General features: G+C 42.3%; 1 long non-coding RNA gene across 1 annotated transcript in view; it reads right to left on the reverse strand.

Annotated features, from left to right (window-relative positions):
- Positions 1-6,995: 6,995 nt before the first annotated feature.
- Positions 6,996-25,226, reverse strand: part of LOC140909655 (uncharacterized) — a 96,113-nt gene continuing 77,882 nt past the window's right edge. Inside the window, exon 4 of the long non-coding RNA XR_012158313.1 lies at positions 6,996-7,607. This is a non-coding gene — a long non-coding RNA (uncharacterized lncRNA). The remainder of the gene's footprint in view (positions 7,608-25,226) is intronic.

Here is a 25,226-nt window from a genome sequence, read left to right on the forward strand (position 1 = left end):
AGAACTGAGAATAACAGCTCTTTTTATTTGTTTTAAGGGATGATAGCAGTTACTTATTCCACTTCTGGAGCAGGATGTATTCAGATTAGGTGGATGATCTGAGGAATGGAAAACCTGTCTTATGAAAGGAGACTCAGGGAGCTTGGCTTGTTTAGCCTAAACAAAAGAAGGTTGAGGGGAGATATGATTGCTCTCTATAAATATATAAAAGGGATAAATACCGGAGAGGGAGAGGAATTATTTAAGCTCCATACCAACGTGGACACAAGAACAAATGGATATTAACTGGCCATCGGGAAGTTTAGACTTGAAATTAGACAAAGGTTTCTAACCATCAGAGGAGTGAAATTCTGGAATAGTCTTCCAAGGGAAGCAGTGGGGGCAAAAGACCTATCTGGCTTCAAGATTAAATTCGATAAGTTTATGGAGGAGATAGTATGATGGGATAACATGGTTTTGGCAATTAATTGATCTTTATATATTCATGGTAAATAGGCCCAATGGCCTGTGATGGGATGTTAGATGGGGTGGGATCTGAGTTACTACAGAGAATTCTTTCCTGGGTATCTGGCTGGTGAATCTTGCCCATATGCTCAGGGTTCAGCTGATCGCCATTTTTGGGGTTGGGAAGGAATTTTCCTCCAGGGCAGATTGGAAGAGGCCCTGGGGTTTTTTTGCCTTCCTCTGTAGCATGGGTCACGGGTCACTTGCTAGAGGATTCTCTGCACCTTGAAGTCTTTAAACCATAATTTGAGGACTTCAATAGCTCAGACATAGGTGAGAGGTTTATCGCAGGAGTGGGTGGGTGAGGTTATGTGGCCTGCGTTGTGCAGGAGGTCAGACTAAATGATCATAATGGTCCCTTCTGACCTTGATATCTATGAATCTATGAAAATGTATGCCTATTAGGTTTGCAAACTTCAGCATAGCACAATGCCTGAAATTATTCAAAGGCTTTGCTTTAGTTTCACATGTTAATACCATGTAAAAAGTTTGTTCACTAGATAATAATGCAAAATATAGTGTTTCTGTTACAAATAGCTCTTACATAAATCCCTGGTCACTGTAACCCTGTAATTCAAAGTAAGTTTGTTTCGTCTCTGAAATTTGTGATTGTGAACTTCTGAAGGTTGGCAGTAACATATACTGATGCTGCCAGGAAAAATGTAGGTCCAGTACAGTCATGCTTAGAGCTTCCTTCACTGAGGTCTTGCAATAACCTTGCCTTGTATGGCATCAAGACAATTGAATTCTCCTTCGTATTATACACTCATATAATCTCATTACTGTCTCAAGCCTTTTTTCCCATAAATGATTAAAACTGTTGGTATGCAAATTTGGACTTGGGAGGCATATCTAAGCCATCCATACATATGAACTTCACTTATAAAATGGCTTGATGGCTGAAAGAGGGTGTGGCAGTTGTTTCATGATTTTTCTGATGGGTTGTCATGTTTTAAAGAGCAGTCCGTATTCTACAAATAACGCAGCTCACATCTTCTCTTATTTGTGTAATGTAGAAAATTACCAATGTAATGAAAATAGCTCCGTCTAAGTATCTCCTCTAGCCACACTTAATAAAACAATAAGAGACCTGGAATTTCTCTGTAAATGCTTTTAGTTAAACAAGGCATTTTGTGTACCTACAGTAAGTGTGATATTTACTTTTCATTATTCATGAGACAACTTTAATATGCCTAGTGCTTCTTCCGATCCAATGTTCAGTTCCAACATACTGGGGCTCATGCTGAGTTGTAGCTGAAGATGTCATCCGCAATAAACATGAGCTGCTGTGACAATAGGATGGCAGAAGGTGAAGAATTGCTTTTCTTGTGCAAGGGTGCATGTGTGTGTGAGAGAGAGAGAGATTTTGATTGTGTTTACAAGATTCATTCACAGCACAGCAGGCAGAATTCACACTGTAATATTCACCCTAACACAGATAATTTGATTTTCAACCTGGTTAGCATGCATTCAGACATAGCGATACATGAAAATATATGCTTTAACAGTGCATTTTAAACAAGGTTGCACACTTTAAGTCAGAATATATTAGAGGTGAGTATTGATGGTAGCAATTGTAGGAATCTTGGAAAGCCCCATTCAGCATACGGCATGTGTTACAAAATTACTAAAAGAAAAACAAATTCTCATTTGTAAGTCTCAGAGACTGCCAACATCTCTAGTATGAACTGAAAAGGATGGACTTCACTGAATTTGAACTCCTCAAGGGTTTGTAAATAGATGGCATCTTAGGGCTTGTCTTCCCTACAGGGAAATTGACGCTGCTGCAATCGATGCAGCAGGGGTCGATTTAGCGGGTCTAGTGAAGACCCGCTAAATCGACAGCAGAGCACACTCCGGTCTACCCCGGTACTCCACCTCTCCGAGAAGAGTAAGAGAAGTTGACCAGAGAGCGTCTCCCATCAACACAGTGCAGTGAAGACACCGGGATAAGTCGACCTAAGCTACACTGACTCCAGCTACATTATTCATGTAGCCAGAGTAGCGTAACTTAGGTCCGATTTACCCTGGTAGTGAAGACAAGCCCTCAGTCTCAACTACTAGTGAAAATCTATTTATGGAGCCTGATTTTGTGCTTACTTACACTGGGCAATATTACAACTTGCCCTTGCGTGCCTGCTCAAGAAAGTGAAGGGGCTTATGGCTCAACCTACATTGCTACTCTTCGTACTGGAAGGAAAGCTGTCTTCCTCCCCTATGCGGCTGGGCAGAAAATAGCATGGAGTGGGTGAAGCCTGGGTGTTGGCCCACACAGCTGAGCTGGCACAGGTGGAGAAGTAAGCTAGTGCTGGTCCAGAGCCAGTAAGGCATTTTTGCCCTTTGGAGCAAGGGAGGAGCCAGTAGAACCATTGGTGACACTATTGTATTAATAATAAAATATACACCTCTACCCCGATATAATGCGACCCGCTATAACACAAATTCAGATATAACACGGTAAAGCAGTGCTCAGGGGTGGGGGGGGCTGTACGCTGAGGTGGATCAAAGCAAGTTTGCTATAACACGGTTTCACCTACAACGCGGTAAGATTTTTTGGCTCCTGAGGACAGCGTTATATCAGGGTAGAGGTGTACTTTGCTCAAACAACTTGTTGTGATTTCAAGACAGAACATTATATGCAAGAAGCATGGGTACATTTGTGTGAGCTTTTGCTAAATGTCCAGGGGGCACATTTGCAGCTTGCATAGGAAGGCAGAGTTCTGTCTGCTTACCCCAGTGGTGTATTTGGCTGTAAACCACTTCAGTGTCACACTTCTGGCTCCTCTGATGTTTTCTTAAGTATCATTAGTACTGAGACTGTCTGGTCCCCCAAGTAATTATCCTTACTGCTTGGGTTTGGACCAGGAATTGTCTCTGCAGTGTGCTGCCTCATTAATACAATGTAAAGAAAAAAACCCAAAATAGTAACTGGGAAAAAATGGAAGTGAAAGGAGAAGAGTGAGAATAAAAATCATACTGGGGCAGGATCCTCACCTCGAGTAATTCAGGGTAGCATCACTGACTTCAGGGATGTTATGTCAATTTACACCATCTGAGGATCTGGCCTTTCTTATTATTAAAACATGTTGAGGATTCCCCTACTACCCCATGCTAAGAAAAGCAGCTGGTGAAAGTTATGTTTATGCACTACAGATGGATCAGCAATGGCAGTCATATAGCTCTATGTATCTGGTAAACAGGTGTTTGATTTTGTATTTGCCAACTAGCTAGCAGAAGCAAATTATTTTTGTAGAATATAGGAGACGGATGTCACTGAAGTTTTTGAAAAAAAAGAGACAATTATTATTGGCTCCATTTTTTTTTTTGAGAGAGAGAGAGAGAAGTATCTTGCACCAATCCTCCTTTATAACAGATCAGGGCATTGCAAAAGTATGCAGAGGGGAAAAGCAGAATAAAATTTTCTCAAAAAAGGATTATATTCAAATTAAATATTTGGATGTTTTTAGTGGAAGCAGCAAGCAGTGGATGTGTTTTCAGAGCAAGTGTGTGTTCCATATAAGAAAGAGGAAATTGCCTAAATTCTGGAGAAGCACCTTTCTAAGGACTTTTGGAGAGTCACCACAGAGCAGGATTGCTTGAAACCACAGCATCCCTCTCAGGTGTGAGAGCTGAAGCCAATCTATTCCTTAGGAGTAGTATTAGTGATTAATATAGTCCTCTTTCTGATTAACAAATATCTGCACACCAATCATGTTAACTGTGAATCTATTCATTATTTTTAGCTATCCAATGAATAGTTAGGACAAATTAATTTACAACCTATTTTTAAACTGTTCACGTTGACAGTACAGGTTTTATTTATGTTGTGTTATTGCTCAAATAAGGGACATGGTATTTTTTTCTGCTCTCTGATTCAATGACAAACAACTTTAAACAGGAGAATGATGAGTTATGAACTTTTGGATGAGTAATTTTATTCATACTAACATTCATTAAACTCTCAGGATTTATGAACATTTTCACAAATACCCATCAGTGGTCTAAATATTCGCTAATAACTAATATTAGGACCCTGTGAATCATGTTGATCCAAAATCAGCACTTTTATTTGCAAACTGGGTTATTATTTTAGTCTTTGACCAGCTCTAGGGAGAGCTCTTTATTATAGAATGCAAAGAGGTAGCAAAAGGCAATGTAACAGGCTGTCAGTGTTTGCCTGAAAGACTCCACCCTGTTACCAGCTATTGATTCTGTTGGGAAAAGTTTAAGTGGAATCTGCTGACGTCTTGAGACAGATTAATACAAGACATAAGGGAGGTGGGAGTGGCTCTCTAGAGAGAGTTGATCTAGCATGTGCTAGGAGCAGTCTAGAATGAGGAAACGAACCTTTGTTGTTGTTAATTTTTTTTTGAATGACACCAAGCCTCTGGAAGGGGTGAGTTTGGAATCTACATACTGTGTTGGAAAAGGCTCCTGTTCATGGGTGCTGTTCGCAAAGGATTTTTTTAACTTTCTGTTGCAGTTGAGATAAATGATGGAAGAGCAATAGTAGCAACAACCGCAGGTTTTATTGGAATTTGTGGGGACCAGCAAGCCCAGGCTGTAGCCCCACAGAAGGAGCATGGACAGTCCCAGGAGCAGATGTGTTAACTCATGGACACAGCCCAAGATGGGACCAGAAGATGACTCCAAGGGCCCCCGGTCAACTTTGATCAGGTAGTTGCTGCTGCTCAGAAGGAAGTGCGGATGCCTTTTTTAACACGAGGTCCAAGCTGCATGTTGGTCCATGAGCAAGGATGCTGTTGCTGACTATGAGGCTGTCAAAGCTGCCATCCTGGACTGGTTGGAAATCCCAGAAGAGAACTACTGCAAAAAACTCATGGAGAAATTTAACTATCCAGACATCTGTGGGGTAACAAATACTGCTGCACATGCATTATCACATAGATTCCTAAATTACATAGAAGAAAACATTATTATTCAGAAAGTAGAGACTCCTCAGAAGAAGCCATCCTAGATCTACATGAGCATGTTAATGAAATTGGCAGGTGCCATGAAAAGGTTCACAAGGGCTGTACCACAGTATTGACATTGAATGTACTGTATATCCCAGCAAAATATTTGTTTTTACTTCATCACGGTAAATGATATTCAGATGGGCCTCTCATCCCTAGGCCTGTTTGCACCCTGTTACCAGCTATTGATTCTGTTGGGAAAAGTTTAAGTGGACTCTGCTGACGTCTTGAGACCGTCTTGGGCACCATCCACAAATGCCAAACTCCTGAGTTTCTGCAGTCATCAAAATGATACATGCAAATATCACTGAGGACAGAGTTATATTAAAAGGGTCATGAAGAGATTAGAAAAATGGGCAGAAAACTACAAAATGAGAATTGGGTTGAAAAAATGCAAACAAATACCTTTGGGGGAAAAATCATTTGAAACAGATATTGAATAGGAAGGAGAGTCCTGGAAAGCAGAAATGTTGAAAAGATAACAATGATCAGCAAATTAGGCATGAGTTTGCAATGAGACATAGCAAAAAAGGGGGCCTATACAATTGTGGATTGCAAACAAAGAAATGTCACATCATGAAGTAAGGTGGTAACTGTCCCTTCTGCTGGAAATTGGCAATGGAAACATTTACCTGAATATCAGGAGACTCTTCTGGTGGTGAGACCTACTAGTTTGTGGAGAAAATCCCCCAAAGAAAATGGTGGAAGCCCAGTTTGTCAGCAAAACTCAAAATTTTTTACCAAAGAGAAAATGTTTCAATTTCAGATTTTTGTTGTAAAAACAAAAAATATCACGTACAATTTTGAAAAAAAAACTCAATCTTTTTCAAATTTTCTACTTAAAAATTACTGGCATTTTTTGACCTGAGTGATTGCTCTGCTGAATCCTTGATATTCCCCAAGAAATGTACACCAAAGTCTCATTGTTAGCACTTTCTGAACCCTGGCTTCATCTTTCAGTCCTAACAGAGGGAAAATGCCAGGTCACTCTTGTCACAGTTTACTTCTTTATATGTGGTGAACGTATCTTCTCTGAAAATTCAATAAAAGAAAACAAAGGGTTTTTTTCTCCCTTGTTGAGTTTTAATTTGATGCATTCATTTCTCCATTACCATTATGTTCTAACACTTATTGTCCCAAATACTAACCTTTAACTAGAGCAGCGTAGAAGACAGACATTCCATTTTATGAAGGATTTAGAGATTTCAAAATCTGGCTTTGTTCTAAAGAGGAGTAAAACCTGAAAATTTCTAAATTCTCTGTGAAGGAAAATTCTGGAAAAAAAATCACTTCAGGTTAATCAAAACAATTTATTTCAACAAAATTTTATTTCAATTTTGACTTTTTAATTTTGTGTTATTATAATAATGTAGAACATAATGCAAAATTTAAAAATTGGAAACTGAAAAGTCATTTGAAAATGAAAAATCAAAATGTTTTATTAGAACATTTTTTCTGTGTTTTTTCCTAAGTGAAAGTCTAGTGAAATTTACCTGATTTTGTGAAGGCTTTTGATTTAGATAAAACTGTATAGTCCAATAGAATATGGTTCTGTTAAAGTTTCTCTGACCAGCTCTACCTTTCACATCTTTTCCTTATCTTGTCACACAGATAACATGTTCATTTACTCCCTCATTATATGGCTCTACAATGAAAAGGAATATTTTCTATTAATTATTTTCATTAATTTTATGAAAAATATGACATCTAAATTGTAAATATTGACAGAATAGAACAAAACTCCTGCTTTGTAAGCACATCTGTCATCATCATCATGTTCCCATTAAGCCTCTGGCGTTTAGGGCAGCGACGAAGCTCTTCCACTCCTATCTGTTTCTGACAAGTGTTTCTATGGTTCCCCAGCTGTGCCACAGGTTTTTCAGCTCGGCTTCCACGGCTCTTCACCATGTTGTTTTCGGGCGGCCTCGTTTTCACTTTCCTTCAGGTGTCCATCTTATTGCTACTCTGGTGATGGAATCAATTTCCATCCAAAGCACAATGCCAATCCATCTCTAGTGCCTCCTGGTATTGACCGTGCTCATATCCTCTTGGCTGAACTGTGTCAATAGATCTTGGTTTGAGATTGTTCTGGGCCAGAAGATATGGAGGATTTTTCTGAGGCAGGTTCTGTGGAATGAAGACAGTTTGGAGATGTCATACGTTCTCATTCCGCAGCATTCTACACTATAAAGTCATGTAGTAGGTTGTGAATATCATGCAGCCATCTACGAAAGCTCTGTTCAGTTCAATATTGTTCCAAGACTACCATCAAATAAAGCCACCCAACTGCTCAAAGTCTTTCTCAGCATTTAATGTTAATAATGTACATGGTTTCATATTTCCCTGTTTCTAAGATTTGGGCCCTCTGCGGCACCTATAGACCCGCTTGAGGTCCCTGCCCCACTGAGTGAGCTCCAACCAGAGATACCTGAGGGGCCAAAGAACGTTTAGTTCTTCAATAAGCAAGAAGAAAGAGCTCCCCTTAACATCTGAGTTCACAACATGGATACAAAAATAGTTCGCCCTGGGAAGAATACCATTTCAGATCAGGAATGGACAATGAATATAGTGTGAACAAAGGGCACCTTCCCTTATGAGCAAAGAATCTGAGAGGGGGAGGAGGATTAATCTGACTCCTACATGAAGGCATTTTCAGAGAAGCAGAGAGGTAGGAAGTTTATCTTTCTCTAAAGAGACCATCCCTGCAATATTCTCGTATTTGGAGAGTCTGTATCGGGCAGGATATCCCAATGGTAAATATATAATAACTGCATACAGCTCATTTGTTCTTCTTTGAGTGCTGGTCCCTATGGTTATTTAGTATGGATGCATTCCATGTGCCCAAGACAGGAAACTATTCAGTAGCAGTAGAGAAGCGCAGTAAGGAAAGTAACTGAAATACTTCCCTGATAGATTGTATTTTCTAAATGGATAACTTACCCTAATTCTTGATTACTGAGGGACAATCTTCACTCATTGATGTATTTTCCTTTTCACAAGCAAATCTCTATACAATTTTTCATGAGTGATGCACCCAAATACTTGGATACTCATATCTAAACTGTATTCTTAAATTTATTCACCTAAATTTGGGTTATTGCTGATTATGTACTATATGTATCATATGACTTTTAAAAACAATCTTTGTATTTGTGGATAATCTAGCACTATACCCAGATGTACAGACACTCTTTTCTCAACCTGTGTATTATATAATTTTAACATTCTTTGAAGTGTGATGTCTGCCACACCTTCCCCCCTCGTACTAGGCAATCTCAGGACGTCAGACTTCGCAGGCATCTAATGGAGCTGTCCATGAGGACCCTTTCCGATCTGGGACTCTCCCATTCTCTGTCTCATTGAGCTGAGCTTCCGGGTAGTGCCCCGGCAGCACCAACACTTTTCAACACCTCCAGTAAACACAAGGACTCCTTTAAATTCCTTTTACGAGAAGGGAAAGGAAAAACACCCTTGTAAAAAGAGAGACAAATTGCCACACAAGTCCTCTAAGAAGAGGACTGCCACTTCTCTCCTCTCCACACCAAGTGAGGCTCTTCAACCTCTAACAAGTGCATCTGGAGCCCACAGGGCCAGCACTGACAGCACCAGGAGCACTACAGCACTCACAAACCATCCACAAAGGAGGTGGGATTGACCCCTGCATCGCAAAAGGATCGGAGGGAGCATGCACCCTCTACACAAGTGGTACCATACTGCACCAGGCCCACTGTGCTGAAGCCTGCACTGATAGACCAGCCTATACCAAGGACTCCAGCCAGCATTCCTCCCACTAGGTCTCGTTACACTCTTCTTGAGGACCTGGCAATGTACACCGATCCTGAGTTGCCAGTTCTCTCTGAACCAGTTCTATCTAGAGACATCATTGCAGCATCAGAATGCCATTCATTAGTCCCAGGTACTAGCTGCAACACGGATGTTCCAACATCGCTGAGATGCTATTCACTGGTGTATGCCAGCAGCCATGCTGCTACAAGACAGAGAGCACCATTGGCTCCTACTCCTTGGACAAACAGGAGGTAGTATCTGTGGTTTCCCCAGCAGCCCAAACATGAGATATCAGCCTAAATAGGGCTTCCAGAGCCTCCTCGAGGCCTCTAAATCCCTGTGACTTGTACTATGGAGCAAGGGACCAATGGTATCCCCCATTGGGACTGGCTCCATGCCCTTCTGAACCTATCCACTGGCCATACTGGGGTCCATGGGATCCATACTTTCAGGTCCCAGGTTACAAGGACTATGGTCACTACTTTCCAAAGAGATTGCCTCCAAGAGAGGAGCCTCAGCCCTCTCGGAGAACATTGCTGAGCAGGAACAGATGTACTGCTGGATCTGCCAGCAGTGTCGTCTTCATCTCCAGAGGAGGTGGTAGCATCAGCTTCTCTCTCTCCACTGGATGACTACAGACAACACCAGGACCACCTGAGCAGGATAACATACACCCTCCAGATGCCACTGGAAGAGATTCAGGAACCAACCTTAAACTTCTGGGCATTCTCCATTTTACACCTACTTCCAAGGTGACACTCCCCTATCAGTGAAGCCATGTTGGAGCTATTTGGCACACAGCAGCCACCTGTGCTCCAATTCTGACTTTGTGCCCTCCAAAGCAGAAGAATACTTGTTCTCCCACCCTAACGTAAACTCTTTTGTAATCCAGGCAGTCACAGAGCAAAACATGCTACCCCAGCCCAGGTCTGTTCCCTTTTACAAGAATGCCAAAACATTAGATATCTTCAGCAGAAAGAACGTCTCATCAGCCATCCTTCTATTCTTACTATGACCTACCAGACACGCATGTCAAAATATGACTTTATTCATTACAACAAGCTTTTGGAGTTTGCCAATAAACTACCACAGTAACACAGACACCAACCTGGATGAAGGTAAACTTCTTGCCAAATTGTTCCTCCAGGCATCACTTGATACTGCTGACAAGTCTTCCAGCTCCATGTCTAACTTGGTGGTCATGAGGTGGGCCTCTTGACTGTAGGCACTGGGATTCCCCAAGGAGATCCAGGTGACAGATGAATATCTCCCTTTCAAGGGTAACAATCTGTTTAGTGAAAAGACTGATGAGTTGCTTCATTCCTTCAAGAACTCTCATGTTGTCCTCTGCTCCTTGGGAATATGGACCCCAGCACCTTGTGGGAAATTTTCTAAACCACCATCTCATAGGTACCAGCCAACCCCTCAGCCATTCTGTCTTCAGAGGACCTATGAGCCTCTGAAGAAATGCCAAAGGTATAGGATGCCATACATACTGCACCATCACCATCCCATTTTGAGACCCAGCTGCCTACCAAGAAGGCATTTTGATGGGATGCTCAAGAGCTGGCAATTAGGCCATGTACAACCAGTCTCCCCACACTCCCTTAGGGGCCACTTGGCCTGTTTTCTTCCAAAAACATATAACTTTGGACAAAGGGGTTTACATTTCAATTGGCTACAGGATTATATTCCTGTCTATCCCTTCTCCAACCTCCACCTCCCCATCCTTCTTCAGGGACCCCACTAGTTACAGGATTTTCAAGCCAGAGGCAGACTCCTTATTCCAGTTAGAGGCAATAGAGCCCATACCTCCTAAACACAGTGGGAAGGGCATTTACTCCAAATACTTTCAAATCCCCAGAAAGAAGGGGTGCTGGAGACCCATCCTGGACCTAAAAGAGCTGAATGTCTTCATCTGCTATTCAAGATTCAGGATGACTTCCACCTTCCTTGAATGAATGGTTTGATATGATTTGAAGGATGCCTGTTTCCAGGCAGATATTCACCTAGTGCACAGGAGATTCCAGCACTTTATGATGGGCCAAGAGCACTTCCAATAGAGAGTCTTCAGCCTATTGAATGCCCCAACTGTCTCTACAAAGGTTTTGGCTGTGCTAGCAGCACACTTATGCCAAGGCAACCCAGTATTTCTGTACCTAGATGACTGGCTGCTCACAGGATGGCTCATATGAGGAGATAAAAGCAACAGTCACCTCCTTACTCAACATGTTTCATTCCTTGGAACCTCAGGTAAATCCAGGAAGTTCCTTGGAACTTCAAGTAAATTCAAGACACACTGGGGCATGACTCCAGAAGGGATGCCTTCCTAGTACAGTGGTCAGACCATTAAGGTGTGTCTTCCCCCCATCCCCCTGCTACCTCGCATCCTTCAGAAGATCAAGCAGGACAAGGCAGCAATAATCCTGATAGCACAATGATGGCCAACGCAGTTCTAGTTCAATACAATCCTGCAGACAGCCTCTCACCCATCCATACACCTACAGTTGTTTCAGGGCCTACTGTCACAGAATGGAGGCAGGACTAACCATCCCATCCTGGCATTCTTCCATCTGGTGGCCTGAGTTTTGCCTGTGCAGTGGACTTAGAGAAGTCTTGCTCAGAGAAGGTTCAATCCATCTTTATCAATAGCAGGAAACAGTACATGGAAGTGCTGTACCACCAAGTGGAAGAGGTTCTCCCTGTGGTGTCAGCAGCATCCGTGACCTCTTGAAAAGTCCAAGATCTCTCTTATCCTGGAACATCTTCTCTCTTTGAAGTCATCAGGCCTATCCATCCATTCACTGTGGATACATTTAACATCTATTAATGCCTTTCATCCTCCAGTGGAGAACTGCTTGGTTTTCAGCCATCTCACAACAGTAAAGTTCCTAAAAGGCATTGTCAGCACACTGCCACCTGTATTAAAACCTGCAGCTGCCTGGGACCTGAACTTCATGCTATCAGCACTGGTAAACCCGCCATTTGAGCCCTTGACCTCTTGCTCCCTATAGGTATTGTGACAAAGTTCCTCCTCTGCCTTGGTTGGTCTTGCGATATTTGAGGATTTGCTCGCCTTGGAGCTTCACGGCAGCCCTCAGTTTGGCTGTTTTCGTGAACCCACAGTCCAGGTCAACTCCTTCTGTGTCTGACCAGGAATTGGGAGGTTTGGGGGGAACCCAGGCCCACCCTCTACTCCAGGTTCCAGCCCAGGGCGCTGTGGATTGCAGCTGTCTAGAGTGCCTCCTGGAACAGATGTGCGACTGCTATAACTCCCTGGGCTACTTCCCCATGGCCTCCTCCCAACACCTTCTTTATCCTCACCACAGGATCTTCCTCCTGGAGTCTGATAATGCGTGTACTCCTCAGTCCTCCAACAGTATGCATTCTCACTCTCAGCTCCTAGTGCCTCTTCCTCCCAGCTCCTCACACACTCACCACAAACTGAAGTGAGCTCCTTTTTAAACCCAGGTGCCCTGATTAGCCTGACTTAATTGATTCTAGCAGCTTCTTGATTGGCTGCAGGTGTTCTAATCAGTCTGTCTGTCTTAATTGTCTCCAGAAGGTTCCTGATTGTTCTGGAACCTTCCCTGTTACCTTACCCAGGCAAAAGGGACCTACATAACCTGGGGCTAATATATCTGCCTTCTATTACTCTCCTGTAGCCATCTGGCCCGACAGTATTCACAAACGCTCTCTCCTCCGCCTCTGCTTTGGATCCTTATACTAGGGCTATTTGTGGTAGAGTAGGCACTGGAGAGGTGGTTGGTCTGTGCCCCCTGTTAAACCCAGTGGTTGGATGCACAAGGAGGAAAAGGACACAGGCACAGCCCAATGGACACTGCTATTGAGGAGTTTCTGGTCCTGGGTGGATGGAGCACATCCACTCCCAATGAATACCCACAGGGACCGCACAACACGAAGAACTCTAGTTATTATAAGGTACATAACCTTCCTTTATCTTTAATTTTAAAAGAGAAAGAGAAGAGAAACCTTCAGAATGCACCAGGGCAAGGTACACCACAGCCTCTCAGATGTGACCCAAAACCAAACTGTTTCAACAATGACCAACTGAATAGGCTGCATACCAAAGAAAGAGAACCTCCAGTGGGAAGGAGAATCTGCATTCCGTCTCGAGTGCATTCCTCTGACATGAAAGCCAAACACGGTAAGGATCACACTCCAGCTGAAGTGCATAGTGCATACAGAGTACAAACCGTGTAGCCACTATGGTTACAGCCTTGAGGCAAATTGTTTGGCTGCTGTGCCTGAAACTAAATGAGTCCTGACATTGATCTCTTGCTCTGTACTGTGGAGGGTAAAATGTAATCAGACAGCCCTGGCCTAATAACATCAACATATTTAAAACATGAGTGTCAATAGGAGCCAAAGCATCATTGTTCACCACATGTGGTATTTCCAGATACCTGCTCACATAGAACAAAGTAAGGAAATCCCCATGTGAATGAGCATATGGACACAGGAGGAAAACTGTTTTGTTGATATGCTCCCAAACACCACTTATGACCTTTGGAAGTGATCTTAGAAAATTCCTTCTATCATCTTATGCCAACAGTACAGGGTTAAGGTGAAATAAGAAACCAGCCCTAAAATAGAACCATCTAATAAGGTGAATATTCTGCTAACAAAGAAATGGGCCTCTGAAAGAAATGGCTGGACTGGCAGTGCAGAGTTGTTAGGAAAGGTTTTTCATTCAAAACTCCACAGAGACGCCAAGATACCATGGGCTCTCATGGAGGACTTTAAACAACATCACAGCCAGAAATGAACAACAAAGGGTCTGCAGGGACACTGACCTGCCTTTGGTCGTTGAGAGGCCAAAAAAGTTGGAGATATCCCTGTCCTATTCTGGGGGGTGGGAGGAGTTTGCAGAGCCTGGGGAAAAAGCTGGGGGTCTGACCCGGCCTTGGATGCCATGCAGGGGAAGAGGAAGTCCCGTCCTCCGCAGCCCAGCCGGGACTAGCAGCTTAGCCCGACGCAGGGTAGGAGCCACCAGACGGGTCTTCCCCAATCCCGCCCCCTACCCCACAGTGATTTACCTCTCTGTTGGCTCCCCTGGCCACCCAAAACATACTGCTGGGGAGGGTCGCATGACTGTTCTTGTGGCTTCCCTGGGCTTCCCCATCAGAAAGTCATTTTTCTGCAGGGAAGGAAAGAAATCTGTGGGGGACATGAATTTTGTGCATGTGCAGTGATGCAGAATTCCCCCAGCAGTAACCTGCTTGGAGGCTATGCTCCCAGAGTTAGATCTAGCCTGGATATACTCTTTGCTGTTTCAGCTGTAAATAAGCTCCTTGTAATCTACCATGCCAAAACTCCAAACAAGGAAAAGCAGGACCAGAAATAAAAAAACAGTGAAGGAACGTGCCTCAGCCTCAATCAGCATCCTTGGTAGTAAACTCCCTTTGTTACACTCATGCAACCACGCTGAAATTCCTCATGGCAGACTTGGGCCTCAAGTGTTCAAGCTTCACAGTGAGTATAAAGGACAGAAGGAGCTTTATCTCATGGCTCCCACTCTGGCTGAAGGACCCAAAACTCCCTGGATTGGGCCATTCAGCAAGACTACTGACTACCTCAAAGTATGCTGAGATAAAAAATGTTCCTGTTGCATAGCCCCTATATCACCAAAGACTGATTACAGTGAGTCACCAATGATTTTACTGCCACAAAATGCAGAAAGCCATTTTAATAACATGTACCCCTGTGATCAGCTTGACAGTCTTATTTGGCTGGTGAATTTTTAATTCACTAGTTTGTAATAATAACAAAGATCGTTAAGTCATTCCCCTCCACATCACCTAGCACAAGATGTTCAGATGGAAACAGAATTTGAAGGGTTTTTTTCAATGGAAAGTAAAAACTACAAATGGACAATACTGAAAGGTCATAGATTTAGCTTGGATATAATCTCCCAATCTTTGCACAATTTACTGTGTGCAATATTTTATGAGCTCTGTAAAAAAATGAAAAATAGGTCATATCCTCAGCTAGTGGAAATTGGCATCGCTCCATTGATTTCACTGATTTACACCAGCTGCGGATCTGGCTCACAATGCTTGAAAATAGCCAAATTAAATTACCTATGAAACAGCTGTTTACTAATCAGTTGGGTCCGGATTCTGTTTCCTTCACTCACATTGAAATAGCATCTCACTCTGCGAGTAGCCTCATTGACTTCAATCGGACTGCTTGTGGAGCAAGGTGCTGCTCATTGTGGTTAGAAGGACTTGAATCTGACTCCTAGCATTCACCAAAGTCAGAAAAGAAAATATACATATTGGAGTGATGGAAATTCACTTGAACAATTTGTGGGGGAAGGGAGGGCTTTGATTTTGTTTTTGTGGGAGGTGGCGAAGTTTGGTTGGTTGGAAGTCCTTTGGTTAGATTGGATCTAGCTTCTCTCTTGTTAATCCACCACAGGCTCCTGGCTGTTTGACCCAAACAATCATAAAGCAGACAGCACGAGAAGGGGGTGTTTGTAAATAACTCTGGAATCTGGGATCTGCTCTCTGTGTGGTTATGGTTTTGTGCAAACACAATTACAGCATAAAACGAAAGCAGACTGCACAATGAAAACAAGAAGAATGCCATCACCCAGGTTGGCTTGTACTGCAAACCTCCCTGGTCAATAATCTGAGATGAATGGAGGTATCCGCTGAATAACCTCACTTTGCAACTTTTATGTGAAGGCTTGATAAATGAAGTCAGGGAGAGGTACAAGAAAGTGATTAAAACCAGCCTGCACAAAAGGGAGTGATAACCTCCCTGAGCTTGAAACTTTTTCCTCTGCTTGAGTTTGTTGAATAATTAACCCTTTCGACCATCAGCCTCTGTGTATGTGCACATTAGCAAAAAAAAAAAAATAGCCCCTTATAAACACTTCGGTTACAAATTCAGTCTTTGGATACAATACATATAGGGCAATTTTTTCAAACTTGAAAATTAGGCGCTGTGACAAAGTTCCTCCTCTGCCTTGGTGGGTCCTGCGCTTATTGGCGGATTTGCTCCACTCAGAGGTTCACGGCAGCCCTCAGTTTGGCCACTTTCATGGCTCAAATCTGCCATTCACTCAGTTAGCCTCATCACTGGCCAGCATGGGGAAAAGGAAGAAGAACAATCCTCGCAGTCTCTGCTGATCCACCTAGTGGATCGGGGAACAGGCCACAGACCTTCCCCACAGTCCAGGTCAACTCCTCCAGTATCAAGTAGGGAGTTGGGAGAATGGAGGGATGGGGGGAACATGAGCCCACCCTCTACTCCGGGTTCCAGCCCAGGGCCCTGTGGATTGCAGCTCTCTACAGTGGCTCCTGTAACAGCTGCGTGACAGCTACAACTCCCTGGGCTACTTCCCCATGGCCTCCTCCCAACACCTTCTTTATTCTCACCACAGGACCTTCCTCCTGATGTCTGATAATGCTTGTACTTCTCAGTCTTCCAGTAGTATACCTTCTCACTCTCAGCTTCTTGCACTTCTTGCTCCCAGCTCCTCGCATGCACACCACAAACTGAAGTGAGCTCCTTTTTAAACCCAGGTGCCCTGATTAGCCTGACTTAATTGATTCTAGCAGCTTCTTGATTGGCTGCAGGTGTTCTAATCAGCCTTTCTTAATTGTTTCCAGAAAGTTCCTGATTGTTCTGGAACCTTCCCTGTTACCTTACCCAGGGAAAAGGGACTTACTTAACCTGGGGCTAATATATCTGCCTTCAATCACTCTCTTGTCACCATCTGGCCTGACCCTGTCACAGCACTTAAGTTCCTAATCAAGCATCTAAAATAAGGTTTCAGAGTAACAGCCATGTTAGTCTGTATTCGCAAAAAGAAAAGGATTACTTGTGGCACCTTAGAGACTAACCAATTTATTTGAGCATGAGCTTTCGTGAGATGCATCCGATGAAGTGAGCTGTAGCTCACGAAAGCTTATGCTCAAATAAATTGGTTAGTCTCTAAGATGCCACAAGTACTCCTTTTCTTTCATCTAAAATAAGTGACCTGAATTTCAGAAGTTCCCAATACCATAGTTTCCATTAACATCAGTGGGCTCAGCTCAACTGAACATGATACTATGTATTAGGTGCCCAACTTTAGGCACCCAAGTTTGAAAATACTCCCCATACTATACTGCATGTATGTTCAAAATTCTAACTAGGTGCCAATTTGCCGTAACTATAGGGCCTGAGTTTGAAAATTTCAAGTGTAATCTTGGCCCCACTGAAATTCCCACTGGAATTTGCACCCATAAATATTTGTGGTACAATTACTGGCAGGCTCAAATGAAGACTTGAATATACCTAACAGATTGCACCAGTATATTAGGCAGTTAGATGTCAACATATCCTTATTTTCACTTGCAGATAATTGTGCTTGCAATTATTTTCTGGGGCTAAAAGAGACCCTTTAAAAATCAGGCCCACAATCTTTTAGGCTAGTGTTTCAATAGTGGTCACAGATTTTGGATCACTCCATTTCTGGGTGCCAAACTTTAAGGTATCTACAGTTGTGAGACCATATCTGTCACTTTTGAAAATTTGGCTGCATGAAACTAGAACTGACGTGTAAAACATAAGGTTGCTGGAGCCTATTTAAATGGAAGATTGGATAAAGGAATAGAACTGTTATATAAGACTGAACTCCCACTGCATCAGAGAGGAAAATACAATAGAAACTGCATTGTGTTGTCTTCGCTTTCTCAGTCAAAGAGATGCAGCAGCACCACCGTATGTTATTGAACAAAGCTGGTTAAAGGCTTGCAGAGGCTCAAAATCCATGCTAAGAAATGTCATGGCAGCCTGAAAATTAATTATCCTCAGAAATGGCAATCCTCAATTTAGGCTTAATCTCTCTTGCATTACCCAGGTAGCTCTTGTGAAGTATCACTGTGCTTGCTGATATAGATGACGGTTTCTATATCCCTTTACCACACCCACTGGATGGAAAATAATCACATAAATCCCCGTTTCAAGGCATGCCCGAACTAGTCTCTTATTGAGGGGCAAATTTATGGTAGTATTTAGTATGTAATCTTGAAAGGGAACTGCTGGGTGGTTGAAGGTCTAAAATTACAGATGACCTGGGTGTAAGAAAAAGTGGGTTTCTTAAAAATCTATGTTTAGAAGAAAAAGAGCTTGATGTTCCTTGTGTAGTTTATGACCTTTTCTAAAAAACAAATGCCCTTCAAAAAAGGTTGAAAAGCAATTTTCATTCTACAGCTCTAAATATCTGTTTATCCCACTGCCATGATTCTGAGCATGCCCAGTCGGAATGATTTAACACTCTATTGATGACTACCAACAGAAGGACTTCATGTGAAAAGGTAGTCTGCCACAGCTAATGGGCTCTTGTTTCAAAGGGATGCTGTGTGTACATTACTAGTGTATGGAGAAGGTGAAGAAAGGCCTCAGCAGACATTAGGAATGGAGTGTTGTTGATGATGAAAAGGCACTTTGCTGTTGAGGGAATGGTGGGAGAGAAAAGGCTTATCTGTCTTTTTGATTAGAAATGCATGCTTCCTTTCATCATCTGAACTGAAAAATTGGCTTCTGCTCTTGGTTTATGAAACCATTTTTCTTTTCCCTTTCTTCCCAGGTTTGCAAACTCTTTAATAAATTAGTTACTCTGAGGTGTATGGGTGCCACAATAACCTTAGAGGCTTTTCCCAAATGCATATTTAATATTTTATAAGTATTTAAATAGATTTATTCAATTTGAGCAGCCTGATTTATGAACGCTGGCACTTTGGCATGGAAGAGGGGTTCAATACAAATTACATTGTGTCAGACGTTTTTAACAACTAGATCTCAATTTACCAGTGGTTTCTCGGAAGTCAGGAAATAACAGGCCCGCCCTGTGTTAATATTTAATCAGGCATTGGTGCCAGATAGGAAAGCTGCTGACAGGACCAGACACTAGAACTGGGGGAATCCTATATTAAATTAAAACATGCATCATTATGTGTTCAGTTGTTATGGTAAATTGGATTCAGTTGCTATGTCAGGTAATGGGTTCAAGTCCGACATAGAATAAAGACGCTTTGTCAGCCTCTCAAGGCTGTCCAGATGGAAGTTAAAGGTCTCATAGTATTGTTTGAAAGGCGTTGGGGATGGTTTAGTACTCAGGTCAAGCTTTCATCCCTCTTGATGTAAGAGGTTCTAATGTCAAACGCTGACTACGAAGTACTCTTTTGTTGAACATATAATGACTATGCCATATGACTACACAGGCACTGAACTATAGCACTCTGAAATGTTATAGATACAAAGGCCACTATAGAACATTAAATTATATTGAGTAACTTAAAAAAATTGGTTTTAATATCCCTCTACAGCTGTCACTTTTCTGTGTTAGTCAAAAGTCATTTGTGCATTGAAATGCCAGACAGGATTATTTTCATTTAACCAGGGAAGATGGACTCATAATCTCAAACCATTTTTATTAGTATATGAAATCCAAAAAACCTTTTCTCGTTGCAAATGTTTGGTTATAAATTTAAATGCACAAAAGCTGGGGAATGAAATGGTTAATATTTTCACCAGAATATAATTCACCCGTATTGTACCGGTAAAATATTTTTTGATTACTGGACTGTAAAGGGCAAGATTGTAACTAGCTCTGCACATCCACATGGGCTGCCTGTATCACCAAACTGTGTGCAGGGCTGTACAGATGGGCTGGGAATGAGAGAGGCTGATCCTTGATTCCACCACTCCACCCCCAACAAATTAGCCAGTTTAGCTGAATCAGAGCAGAGGGGAAAGTTAGTATAGGCCAACAACAATGATATACTTTTAGAGGAAGGGAATGACTTGTGAATCTCCAAGTCACATTGTTTTCCCTGGACAATTCCTGAAATGACACACCTTTATCTTCATGCCACCCCTTACTATAGGCCAAGAGCCGTGTCACAATCTAGCCATATTATTATTCTTTTATTTCTTATTTGGATTGCGGTAGCCAGCTAGGAGACCTAGTCATGGGCTGGGATACCATCATGTTAGGTGCTGTACAAACACACAACGCAAATTTATACCTATGTATACAGGGTCAAAGCCTCAAAAGGTTCAAACTGGTGTATGTTGTATGAAAGTCAGAGGAGTTAACTGACTTATACCAGCTGAGGATCTGGCCCACAGTGCTTACTATGTCAGTGAGTTTTTCTTCTGATGAGAACATTACTGTTTTCATTTACTGGCTTGCAAGTGTTTCCATTCAGAATCTTAGTGTTGTAGTTTGTTGCATTCAGTTCCTTGTGTGTGTTTGTTTTTTAAAGAAAGAAAAAAACAAGAGAAGAAAGGAACTACCAGCGCTTAATAATGTTAGTATTTAAATGGTCTGTGTTGGCTTTGAAGTTCACACATCAGTGAGGAGAATGGGCTGTTGAAGGCAAGGGGTGGTGTCAACCATTTGCTGCTACCAGATTTGACTGGCGACAGTGGGCTGTAAGGCTGGATTAATAGCACAGAATATCCGTTTGGTTGTATTGCAATAGCTGTGTGCTCCAGCTGGTACACGGATTTCATTGTTAAATTCAGTATTTGCAGAAATTCAGAAATGCAGAATGAATTGCAAACTCAGGCTTTTGATACTATCTCGCATGACCTTCTCATAAACAAACCAGGGAAATACAACCTAGATGGAGCTACTATAAGGTGGGTGCATAACTACTGTCTGGGAATGGTTTTCTAACCAGTTATCAGTGGTTCACAGTTTAGTTGGGAGGGTATATCGAGTGGGGTCCCACAGGGATCAAGTTCTGGGTATGGTTCTGTTCAGTATCTTCATCAACTATTTAAATAATGACATAGAGAGTACACTTATAAAGTTTGCAGACGATACAAAGCTGGGACAGGTTGAATGTGCTTTGGAGGATAGGATCAAAATTCAAAATGATCTGGATAAACTGAAGAAATAGGCTGAAGGAAACGGGATGAAATTCGATAAGGACAAATACAAAGTACTCCACTTAGAAAGGAACCATCAGTTGCACGCATACAAAATGGGAAATGACTAGCTAGGAAGGAGTACTGCAGAAAGGATCTGGGGGTCAGACGCTAAATATGAGTCAACAGTGTAACACTGTTGCAAAAAAAGAAAACACCATTCTCAGATGTATTAGCAGAAGTGTTGTAAGCAAGACACGAGAAGTAATTCTTCGGCTCTACTCTGCGCTGATTAGGCCTCAACTGGAGTATTGTGTCCTGTTCTGGGCACCACATTTTGGGAAAGATGTGGACAAATTGGAGAGAGTCCAGAGAAGAACAACAAAAATGATTAAAGGTCTAGAAAACATGATCTATGAGGGAAGATTGAAAAAGTTGGGTTTGTTTAGTCTGGAGAAGAGAAGACAGAGAGGCGACATGATAACAGTTTTCAAGTGCATAAAAGGTTGTTACAAGGAGGAGGGAGAAAAATTGTGCTCCTTATCCTCTGAGTGTAGGACAAGAAGCAATAGGCTTAAATTGCAGCAAGGGCTGTTTAGGTCGGACATTAGGAAAAACTTCCTAACTGTCGGGGTGGTTAAGCACTGGAATACATTGCCCAGGGAGGTTGTGGAATCTCCATCATTGGAGATTTTTAAAGCAGGTTAGACAAACCCCTGTTGGGGTGGTCTAGATCAATGGTGCCCAGACTTTTTACCTTGCGCTCCCCTTACCCTTGTCCATGCCCCCCCTTGCCCTCCGGAGCCAGGCCAGGAGCGAGGTCACGGCTCTGCGAGGGGGGAACATGGACAGGGGTAAGGGTGCCAAAGCCAGCAGCTGGGCCCCGGGGTGCAGGGTCAGTAGCTGGGGCCAGGGCCAGGAGTGGAGCTGGGTGGCACTCCCTCCCCGCCCCCACCCCCATGGGGGCTGGCCCAGGCCCCAGCCACACCCCTCCGCTGAACAGTCCTCCTTGCCCTCCTAGGGGGGCACTCCACAGTTTGGGGACCTCTGTTCTAGACAATACCTCTGGTCTAGATAATACTGAGCCCTATGAGTCTATGATTCTATGATTATTTTCATCTGCCCCAGAGAGTAAGGCACATTTCTTGGGAGAATATTGCTGAGTGTGTTTCAATGATACACGGGTAAATACAGATTGTTTTAGCACACCCAGAAAGCAGTAGCGCAATGGCCTGTCAGTGTGAGACTCTAGTTCTCCCTTTCCCCTGCTGATGGCATTAAATATTATTAATATTATAGATTCACTTACTTATCTAGATCGTAACATTTTGATCTGGCCCATAATAAGAAGCAGTGTATAGTGCTGCCCTTGGAACAGTCTGGGAGGGAGATCGTGACTTGGGGAATCATAATCTCCATACCATTCCAGGAAGGGGGTTTGTATGCTGTCTGACACACTGGCATAGCTATGCTGTTCGGTGCATTCAGAGGTGGCAGAGTCCAGGGTCCTCTCCCTCCGGGGCCTCTGTCATAGTTTCCTGCCCACCTTTATGAGGGGCATATACAGCAGCTCCACAAAGCCCGCAACCCTCATCCTGTGTGTGTAGGGAGCAAGAGGGTTCTTTTGCCCCTTTCCTCCCTTGAACTGGTGCGCTGGCTGAACCAAGAGCTGGTCTTATATAGCACCAGAAAGGTGCGTGACAGTTTACAAAGCCCACTGAGTCTGCTCAGAAATATTTTTTTAATTCACTGTCAATTTTTAATTCTTACCCCCTCCCACCCGTAGCACATTATCCACATGCCAGGTGATTTCTTTGCTAGACATTTTTTACTTTGCAGTGAGCAAAGAAGTTATAATTATTTTTCAATGGATTTTCCCCCCATTTATCCTAAACTCAAATACAGATTAATGGATTTTCCTTTAAATTAGAGCTGGGCAAAAAAAAGGAGGTGTGTGGCGGGAGGGGAGGGGATTTAATGTATTTTTTTACAAAATTTCCCTTTTTTTTTTCAAAATTAAAAAAAGGAGGAAACATTTAGATGTCATCATTATTTTTCCTGCTCTGTTTTTCATTTCAAATGCCAAAATTGCATCAAAATTTTGAATTAAAAAAATTCTACCAGCTGTACTAAAGATATTCACCTCTGGGAAGAGACCAAGCGTGAACAGTTTCAGCCCTAAAAAGAGGGAGTTATGAACATAAGAAAACAAAGGGCCAGATTCTGCCGACCTTACAGTGAGGAGTACCTTACTTGCATGAGTCACTTGCTGAAGCCAGTGGGCCCGCTTGCACAGTCAAGTACTACTCAGTATGAGAGTGGCAGAGTGTGGCTCCAAAGTGATTATAATGGAAGTCTGGATATGATCTTACCTATAGTTTTCATTACTGGGAAAAGTTGCAACCAATTATAATAGTCAATTAAATATCAAGCTTATAATAGTCAATTAAATATCAGGCTTTCTTGACAGAGGTTGTTTTATAACAAAAACTATTTGTTAAGCTTGATCGCACGCGTTATAATAAATGAACTTTGCTAAACTGAAGATTAACATGAGATAAAGATTAAATTTAGCTGTATGGTTTATAGTAATACCACCTGGCAGAGGGGGTATCTTGAACCTGTTTTAGTTGGAAATAGAAAACGTGGAGCGTTGTTAGACTATCTATTTGAGAGCATAAAAAATTTTTGGTGACTTGTACTGGTAGAGAGACCCACTTCTGCTAAAGCTGAAGTAACTGAATGGTTTTGTGAAGGTTTGAATTGTCAAAGCATCTCACAATGGTTTTAAATAAAGCAGAAGACTACTGAGCGGCTCTTTGGTGTACCAGTTTGATAATCAGGTCCAATGCTACTGCCACTGAAGTCAGTGGAGAAACTACTGTTAACATCAGTGGTTCATGATCAGGCACTCACAAGGAAACTGCAAGTAACCCCAGAACACAGTGGAAACATTGTCCTAATTCTCTGTTGCGCTGCACCTTGTTCAGTAAATTACACCAATGGAAAGCAGTATTGCCAATCCCAAGTGTTCAAACATCATGAGCTTGGCTTAAAAGGGTTGTTTGAAGGGTTGTTTATTTTTAATTTGTTGTCTGGTTGTTGTGTGTTTAGGAGGCACTAGGGTCACGTTTTCAAGCTTTTCTCTGAAATAATAAGACCTTGAAATAAGAGCATTCAAACGCCCACACTGGATCAGGCCAATGGTCCATCTAGTCCAGTACTCTGTCTCCGACAGTGGCTTCAGGGGGAGTGGCTATCACAGCTTCAGGGAGAGTATATAGAACAGGAAAGTTGGAGTAATCCACCCTTGTCTTCTAGAGAGACCAGGTGGGTGAGGTAATATTTTTTATTGGACCAACTTCTGTTGGTGAGAGAGACAAGCTTCTGGCAGTCAGAGGTTAAGGGTCACCCCAAGCATGGGACTGCATCTCTGACCACCTTGGCTAATAGCTATTGTTGGACCTATCCTCAAAGAACTTACCTAGTTCCATTTTGAACCCAGTTATACTTTTGCCCGCCACAACATCATATGGCAATGAGTTCCACAGGTGTGGAAAAAGTACTTCCTCTTTTCTGTATTAAACCTGCTGCCTATTAATTTCATCAGGTTTCCCCTGGTTTTTGTATTGTGAAAAAAAGTAAATAACATGTCTCTATTTACTCTTCTACACTATTCATGATTTTATAGACCTCTATTATTTCTCCCTTTAGTCATCTCTTTTCTAAGCTGAACACCTCTTATCTTTTTAGACTCTCCTCATATGGAATGTTTCTCAGTTCCACTATATCTTTTTTGAAATGGCTACCAGAACTGGACTCAATATTCAAGGTGTGGGCACACCATGGATTTATATAGTGACATTATGATATTTTCTTGTTTTCCTAGTAGTTCCTTAGATTCTGTTAGCCTTTTTGACCACTCCTGTGCATTGAGCTGAAATTTTCAGAGAGCTATCCACAGTGACTCCAAGGTATCTTTCTTGAGTGGTAACAGCTAATTTAGAACCCATCATCATATATGTGTAGTTGGGATTATTTTTTCCAACATGCATTATTTTG

Source organism: Lepidochelys kempii, chromosome 3, assembly GCF_965140265.1.
Source record: "Lepidochelys kempii isolate rLepKem1 chromosome 3, rLepKem1.hap2, whole genome shotgun sequence".
NCBI lineage: Eukaryota > Metazoa > Chordata > Testudines > Cheloniidae > Lepidochelys > Lepidochelys kempii.